The sequence below is a fragment of the Hyperolius riggenbachi genome, chromosome 3, assembly GCF_040937935.1.
Source record: "Hyperolius riggenbachi isolate aHypRig1 chromosome 3, aHypRig1.pri, whole genome shotgun sequence".
NCBI classification, from domain to species: domain Eukaryota; kingdom Metazoa; phylum Chordata; class Amphibia; order Anura; family Hyperoliidae; genus Hyperolius; species Hyperolius riggenbachi.
In genome coordinates, this window is record NC_090648.1 from 391,020,665 (window position 1) to 391,030,203 (window position 9,539).

Genomic DNA, 9,539 nt, shown 5'->3' on the forward strand with positions numbered 1-9,539 from the left:
CATTGTTTCCGCTGCTCTACTGAACATTCCCAACAAGTTTGGTGTTTCTAACTTTTAAAGGGGCTTTGCTATTAACCGCTAAAGTCGGTGGGTGTTTAATTTTCCCATGGTCAGAAGGAGATCTTTAAAATCAATTTTCTCAAAAACTATAAGGTCTTTTTGAATTTTTCCCCCTCTTGTAGTCACTGAAAAAACTCAGGTGTTAGACACCTTGAAACATCTTTTCCATCACTTTTGTGGCCAGCATAAATGTTTCTAGTTTTCAAAGCTTGCATCCCCATTGAAGTCTATTGCGGTTTGCAAAAGTTCACGTGAACTGAACCTTTTGCGGAAGTTCGCGAACCTAAATTCGGAGGTTCGGGCAATCTCTACTCATAGGTAGCCAGACCTGTCCCTACTACCCCCAGTAACTCATAGGTAGCCAGACCTCTCCCCCTCCCCCCAGTAACTCACAGGTAGCCAGACCTCTCCCCCCTCCCCCAGTAACTTATAGGTAGCCAGACCTCTCCCCCCAGTAACTCATATGTAGGCAGACCTGCCCCCCCCCCCATTTAAATATATCAGTAGCAGAAGAAGTTGAATTAATAAGAATGTGGGATGCACCTTAATAGCTGGGACACCGATAAAAATAACAGCAACAATTTTTTTTTCTTCAGTGCTCCCTGACACTGGGAACACTGCTGTCTATCAGGAATAGAAGGAGGTAAATTAATGAAAATGTATGGTGCACCCTAAAGATGGGGACACCAGTAAACAAAATTAACCGGTTACTATACCTTAGAATGCGTCCTGTGCAGGACGTATAGCTCCCGCTGTCTCCCCACCTGCCTGCACCTGTCACCCTCACCTAGGCTGGCACCCGGTGCAGCCATGGGTGCACCAGGTGCCAGGCTAGGTGAGGGTGACAGGTGAGGAGGACAGCGGGAGATGGTACTATGCGCCGGCAGGACGCATTCTAAGGTATAGTGTAGTTAATTGCCATGGGAGATCTTCAATCAACTTAATTGAAGATCGCAGGATTTGAGGATACTGTATACGTTGGATCGTTTACCGAGGATATAGGCGTGGGAACATTTTTTTAAAGGTACAGGTAAGTATTTCTGGTTAATTTAGAATACTAAAATACTTTTCTCGTGGTTGTGTTTTTATTTCATTTAACCCTTTGTGGAAATGGGTAAGGGGTACTTTGTACCCCAATACTCATTTCTCCTGGGAGGGTGTGGGCATATTTCTTAAAGGGGACTCCCAGATGCCACCATGGACCCCCTCCCAGGGAGTTGTCGCCGTCAGCCATCGCCCTTTGAAAAAATGTGAGATTTTGGTAAGTGAAATAGGAGGCCCAATGAAAGCCTATGGGGGATTTTAGCACATTTGCACCCTCGTAACTCTTGTTTGCAGAGATGTAGGGAACCCAAAATTGGAGTGAAAGTACAACAATATGCCTTCTACCTGCATGGGACATGTCGTGAGATTCAGACTTTGCTAATGGCCATGGCTGTGATTTATGTTCGTCAGAATCTCCACCATTAACATTGCCAAAATAAACAGGTTTTTGTGACCCTAGGCTATGACCTCTTTGGCCTAGGGGCCCAAAACTCACCAGTCATGATCCCCCTAAGAGTCCCTACAATGCTAGAAAATGTTCCACTGCTGAGCCATCGCCCTTTGAAAAGATGAGAGATTTTTGAATGTGAAATAGGGAGCCCAATAAAAGCCAATGGCAAAATTGAGCACTTTTGCACCCCTATAACTCTGGTTGGTTATCACCCGCTGACTTAGCAATAGCAAAGGCCCCTTACATCCTAGCAGCACCAAATTTGCAGGATATGTTAAAAAGATAGCAGGAAACAATATTTAAAGGACTTCCGAGGCCACAAATGTGAAAAAAGTTAAATTCCAGATCCATGGAGGACCCCATCCGCGCCCTCGCGTTCAATGCAGATCCGTTATATTTTTCTTTCCAATATATTTTTTTAAAGGACTTCCGAGGCCACAAGTATGAAAAAAGTTAAATACCTTTTCATATATCCAGATCCATGGAGAACGCCATCCGCGCCGTCCCGTTCATTCCGCCATGGCTCTCACAGTAATACCGGCCCCCTCCGAACGGGTCGGGTTCTCATTCCCCCTCAATATGGCCGCCACAGATTGCCGCAGCTGCACAGTCCGCATAGACGTGATTGCGGCTGCGCAGCTCTAGGGCCTCCTCCCGATGCGTCCGATGTATTCACGCATATTGATGATGCGTCGGGAGAAGGCCTTAGAGCCGCAATCGCGTCTATGCAGACTGCGCACCCGCAGCAATCTGTGGCAGCCATGTTGAGGGGGGAATGAGAATCCTGACCCCTTTGGAGGGGCCGGTATTACGGCAGGTGCCATGGCGGAATGAATGGGAGGGCGCGGATGGCGTCCTCCATGGATCTGGATTATGAAATGGTATTTAACTTTTTTCATACTTGTGGCCTCGGAAGTCCTTTAAAAAAAATATTTTTTTTAAACTTATTTTTATGTGCTGAGTGTGGGAAATCTGAAAAAAATGGTGTGGGGTCCCCCCTCATGAGCCTCTGTAACCCCTTGTCCCCCATGCAGGCTTGGTTAGCCAGAATGCGGAGCCCTGGACGACTGGGGCTTTGCACCCTGAGCTATACCAGCACGCATGGTCCATGGTATGGGGGGGCTCTGGGGGCTCTGGGCGGACAAACCTCCCCCCCGGAGCCCTTGTCCAATTCATGGACAAGGGGCTCATCCCTATCTCCCATGCCCCAGGAGGAGGTGGGTGTCGACGACTCCCTGGGGGGAGGGGGGTCATGGTGGCCTCTGGGAGTCCCCTTTAAGAAGGGGACCCCAGATGCCTACACCCTCCCAGGAGAAATGAGTATTGGGGTACAAAGTACCCCTTACCCATTTCCACAAAGGGTTAAATGAAATAAAAACACAACCACGAGAAAAGTATTTTAGTATTCTAAATTAACCAGAAATACTTACCTGTACCTTTAAAAAAATGTTCCCACGCCCATATCCTCGGTAAATGATCCAACGTATACAGTATCCAATTAAGTTGATTGAAGATCTCCCACGGCAATTAACTGTACTATACCTTACAATGCGTCCTGCCGACCCATAGCGCCGGCTCCCGTCGTCCTCCCCGCCTCCTCACCTGTCACCCTCACCTAGCCTGGCACCTGGTGCACCCATAGGTGCACCGGGTGCCAGCCTAGGTGAGGGGTGACAGGTGAAGGCAGTGGGGACTGGGGAGAGACAGCGGGAGCCGGCGCTATATACGTCCGCACAGGACGCATTCTAAGCTATAGTAACCGGCTCATCAATGAGCCAGTTCTTTTTGTATTGAATCGAATGAATCATTAACTAAGAAACTATGCATACAAAACTACGCATAAGCGTAAGCTACGCCTATTCCGGAAACAACGCCTGCCAACTCAACTACGTTGAAGAGCGTAATGTGCGAAGTACACGTAGTGTACGCCTAGCGGCATGTGTCTACGCGTTACTACGCAAGAAAAACTACATGTGCAAAGCTACGCATAATATGTACTAAGTACGCGTAGCAAACGTAGCTACGAAGTTCGGCAGAATATGCGGAATACTACGACGATGCATATTTCATCAACTACGATGCGTAGATTAGCATAGGCGTAGTTTCTGCTCAACCCTGTTCTGCACTACGATGACAATTATGCAAGGAGAATCATTTTCAAAAGTACCAAAGCAGGTCTGTAACTGCGGGATCTCATAATTTTGCACTGTGCTGAGCTGTCCATCTGACACTCCATCTCGGTACACCACAATCTTCTCTAGCAGTGCATGAATTACCTTGTAGTATTTCTGGACAGCGGCCACAAGGTACAGCTTTAAACCAACCATACTATCCTGATGTGGTCGCTGAAAGATTACACAGAAGTAGCACCGGGCCAGGAAATAATTTATGCTGGCCATACAACAGTCTGTCACTCTTACAAAAGTCTGTCACTAAACGAGAACTCCGGCCGGCATCATGGTAGATCCATTCCAATCACCATCAAAATTTTCAGGGGAATGTCCACTCCCCACAGCTCTCCTTTAAGCTTGCAATTTAACTGCAGCTAAATTTTCTGTGCGATGCTTCTCAGTTCTGTTGGATTAGAGATTGCTTTCACATTCACAACTTGAGAAGGCACAAGTGTTTGTACACAGCACAAGTTCTTTATGGCACCATACAAGTCAGCGCTCGTTGGCATATTGGCTCTGGAATTACCACAGTTATTAAAGTAACATATCAAGAAAAAAAATAACAAAGTAGAATTTTATAAATAACTTTTCAATTTTCAATTAATCAAAAACAAACAACATATTTTTCAATTTTAATCATCATCGCCTGCACTCTCGCCAACGTGCGCATGAGCATGACCATTATTACACAAACCTTGCCGCCGAGGGGACTGACATTTTATGCCCTGAGAGTTTTAACTAATGACAACCCGGCTCTTTGCGGTGGTGCGTTACCAGTTAGTTTGGCCTGTCTGTGTGAAGCAGTACACTACTTACACTACCTTATCGATGTATACACAAACAAGATGTTTTAAAGTGCTTTATGCCTCCAATTTAGCAATGCAATGTGATTTCTGCCCCTTAGGGATTGTAACTGTACTCTGCATCAAATACGTAATATTCCCAGGGACTTTTCGCATGTATGCCATTCCTGCATGCCCCCTTGAAACAACTTCCCCATCAGAAATAGTCCCTGTATGTTTTCATATTCGCCTGCTCATTCAAGTCCATGGCGGTTCGCCCGGTTTGCGCAAACTCAAACTTTTGCAGAAGTTTGCATTCGCAGTTTGTGAACCCAAAATCTGAAGTTTGAGCCATCTCTATTCTAGAGGAGGACAAGAGAAGTTCCTGTGCAGGGATTGTGGTTGGGTTGGTATCTGGAAACTAGTGAGGAGATGTACAGGGGAGAGAGATTGTGGAGAGCTTTGTAGGTTAGGGTTAAGAGTTTAAATGTAATCCTCTCAGTAATTGACAACCAATGAAGGGCTTGACAGAGAGGAGCAGCAGAGGAAGCCAGAGAAGAGAGAGGAAGCCAGAGAAGAGAGAGGTTTCCCTGCACTTACTCTGCAGTGGAGGGGAGAGCACGGAGCGTGGCCCGGGGAAGAGAAACGCAGGGAGAAGTCGGGCTGCCCTCCCCGCAGCTGAGTCCCAATGAGGCCATGGCTCCCCCTTCCATTAAGGGGGGGGCACCTACCTATCTAACCTATATTGTGGGCACCTACCTATCTCACCTATACTGGGGGCACCTACCTATCTAACATATACTAAGGGCTCCTACCTATCTAACCTCTACTGCGGGCACCTACCTATCTAGCCTATACTGGGGCTCCTACTTATCTAACTTACATGATTGTAGCGCAATAACAGAACAACGGTGACTGTCCAGTTGATCGAATTTGGTCTGTTGAATGAAGCAATGACAGCAATGACCTTATTATCTTGGGTGGGCCCCCAACGCACTCATATAGGTTATTGCTTCATTGTGAAATGCAAGCCCCTTCACCGCAGCAAGGTAACAATCACAAAGGGGAATTGACACATGTACATGCCTTTTGTTTTGTTGGTGTTGCAGCCACAGTGCAGAAAAATTAGGTATATACAGTACACACACCAGAAAAAATATTTTTTTGGGTAGCGGCCACTGCTAGCAGTGGCCGCTACTAGCAGTGGCCTTAAACATTCAGGAATCCATCTGGAGTCCTGGACCCTGTCGGTGGTGGCGGGGAAGGCAGTCAAGCAGCCGGCAGGCAGAGATGCTGTGTGGGGACTGGCTTAGTCTTTGGGCAGGCAGTAATGGGGCGTGCAGGCAGAGATGCTCTGTGGGGACTGACTTAGTCTTCGGGCAGGCAGTCACAGGGCATGCAGGCAGAGGTGCCGTGTGGGGACTGAATTAGTCTTTGGGCAGGCAGTAGCCCTCCAGGATCCATGCCTCATTCATTTTAATAAAGGTGAGGTGCTGAACACTTTGACGTACAGTGGCTTGCAAACGTATTCGGCCCCAGTTTTCCACATTTTGTCACATTACTGCCACATGAAAGACTGCCACAATAATTCCACATGAAAGACCAATACAAAGTGGTATACACGTGAGAAGTGGAACGAAAATCATACATGATTCCAAACATTTTTTACAAATCAATAACTGCAAACTGGGGTGTGTGTAATTATTCACCCCCCTTTGGTCTGAGTGCAGTCAATTGCCCATAGACATTGCCTGATGAGTGCTAATGACTAAATAGAGTGCACCTTTGTGTAATCTAATGTCAGTACAAATACAGCTGCTCTGTGATGGCCTCAGAGTTTGTCTAAGAGAATCTTGGGAGCAACAACACCATGAAGTCCAAAGAACACACCAAAGAACCAAGCCTTTGTTGATTCTGAGCCAGCTGGTAATTTTATTGATTCTGACTTTGCTGCTAAATTGGGGATTCCGGCTTTGTCTTTACAAAACAAACTTTATGTCACTGCCATTGATGAGTCTCCACTTCAGGGTAATCAGCCTATTACTATCACTCCTGAGGTCTCTCTACAGGTTGGAGTGTTGCACTTCGAGAAACTGCAGTTTTATATACTTAGAATGCCCTCCAGCTCCTTGGTTCTGGGTCTCCCGTGGCTGCAGACGCATAATCCTCACATCAACTGGTGTTCTGGTCAGCTTACCAATTGGTCTTCTCATTGTGTTGAAAATTGTTTAAAAAGTATTCCTGTGCATAGCATTGAGGTTGAAGCTGATAAATTACCTCACCCTTATAGACCATTTGCTGATGTGTTTTCTCCTCAATCTGCTGATAAATTGCCTCCTCATCGACCTTATAACTGTCCAATTGATTTGCTGCATGATACTATGCCTTCTCCAGGACATCTGTACAATCTCTCTGGTCCTTAAAAACAAGCCATGAAAGAGTATATCAGAGAGAACTTAGACAATGGCTTTATCCGACCATCCACTTCCACCGCCGAGGCGGGGTTCTTCTTTGTAGAGAAGAAAGATGGTGGATTACGTTCATGCATAGATTACAGGAGTTTGAATATGATCACAATAAAAAACAGATACCCCTTTCCTTTGATCGATGATTTATTTGCCCAAGTGTCGGGGGCAAGGATCTTTTCAAAATTGGACCTGAGGGGAGCCTATAATTTGATCAGAATACGGCAAGGTGATGAATGGAAGACGGCTTTTAACACTCAGGATGGGCATTACGAATACTTGGTGATGCCCTTCGGTCTCTGTAATGCTCCAGTTGTCTTTCAGGACTTTGTCAATTATATTTTCAGAGATTTTTTGGGCAAATTTCTTGTAGTCTATATGGATGACATTTTGATCTACTCTAATTCCCTATCAGAACTTCGGGAACATGTCATTTTGGTGCTTCAGAAATTAAGAGAATGAATTCTCTGTTCACCAAACTGGAGAAGTGCCGTTCCTAGGGTATGTAATTTCTGATTCTGGTTTGTCCATGGATCAGAAGAATTGTCTGCAGTCTTGGATTGACCACAGCCTAGAGGTCTCAAAGCTTTGCAGCGATTTCTGGGTTTCGCAAACTATTTTCCACCCTGGTCGCACCATTGACAGACTTGACCAAGAAGGGAGCCGACCCCACTAATTGGTCGCCTCAGGCCTGTGAAGCTTTTTCCACTCTCAAAATGGCTTTCTGTTCTGCTTCTATTCTGACACATCCTGATATTCTACGGCCCTTTTGTGTGGTGGTGGACGCTTCTGAAGTGGGTGTAGGGGCAGCTCTCTCACAATATTCCGGTCAGACAGAACACTTGCATCCTTGTGCCTTCTTCTCTAATACATTTTCCCCTGCCGAACACAATTATGATATTGGCAATAAGGAACTCCTGGCAGTCAAAATGGCCTTTGAGGAGTGGAGACATTGGTTGGAGGGGGCTGAACATCCAGTCACTGTGGACACTAATCATAAAAATCTGGAGTACATCAAGGGTGCTAAAAGACTCAATTTCAGGCGGGCACATTTGGCAATTTTTTTTCTCGCTTCACCTTTACCATCACATAAAAGCCTGGTAGCAAGAATGTGAAAGCCGATACCTTGTCTGGGTGCTTTGATCCTGAGTTCTCACAGTCTGTGCCTCCTATCTCCATATTGCCTGGCCACTGTGTGGTTGCTGCCACTGAAACTCAGAAACGTCCTGCTCTGTCTGAGTCTTTGTGTTTGTTTCAAAAGGACAGTCCACCAGAGAAACCTTCGGGCATACTGTAATGTGCCTATTTATCTTTGAGTACAGGTCCTCCAACAGTTTCATGACACTAAGCTGGCAGGACACCCTGGTGAGACCAAGACCTGGGAACTGTTGGCACGCCATGTATGGTGACCAACTATTAGGAAGGACTATAAAGCCTTTGTCGGTGCGTGTGGTGTCTGTGCTAGGAGTAAGGTTTCCAGGAAGGCTCCTAGGGGAAACCTCAAGCCTTTACCCATTCCACAGATCCCATGGACCCATCTCTCTATGGATTTCATTGTCGATTTACTCTCCTCCGGCGGCAAGAGCGTAATCTGGGTAATTGTGGACAGATTCAGCAAAATGGCACACTTTGTCCCTTTGTGTAAATTACTCTCAGCCAAGGAGTTGGCAGACTTGTTTGTGGAACATGTGTTTCGTTTACATGGTATCCCAGAGAATATTGTTTCCGATAGAGGGGTCCAGTTTGTCTCTCAATTTTGGCGAGCATTCTGTTCCCAGTTGGGGATCTCATTGTCCTTTTCATCAGGTTTCCACCCTGAGACCAATGGTCAGACCGAAAGAACCAACCAATCCCTGGAGCAATATTTCCGATGTTTCGTGTCTGAATGCCAGGAAAGCTGGCTGCAATTTCTACCTTTTGCTGAATTTGCATTCAACAACCTTCCAAGTTCTTCTGCCAAGTTGTCACTCTTTCAGGTGGTTACTAGCCGGAGTCCTAAGTTCTCCTCATTTTCCAGTCCACATTTCATTTATCCGGCTTTGGAAGATTGGATTTCTCATATGCAGTCAGTCTGGTCTCAGGTGAGGCAAAATTTGCAAAAGGAGGTTTCTCAACAAAATCATCATGCTGATTATCATTGAACCCCTGAGTGGGAATTTACACCTGGGGATCTTGTTTGGGTTTCGACTCGTAACATTCCTCTGCGCCAGCCTTCTGCCAAGCTGGGGGCCAGGTACATTGGCCCTTATCCTGTTTCAGAAAAAAATATTGAAGTTGTTTATCAAGTAACCTTGCCCCAATCTATGAGGGGAGTAAGTTCTTTTCATGTGTCTTTATTGAAGCCGGCAGCCAATGTTTCACTGTCATCTGCCCCTCCACCTCCGATTGAGGTGGATGGTGAAGCTGAGTATGAGGTGGAAAGGATTCTCGACTCTCGGAAATTTCGTAACTCTCTGCAGTACTTGGTGGACTGGAAAGGTTATGGGCCTAAGGAGAAGAGTTGGGTTCCAGCACGTCAGGTTCATGCCGACGATTTAGTTCGGGAATTTCATTGTCAACATCCTGA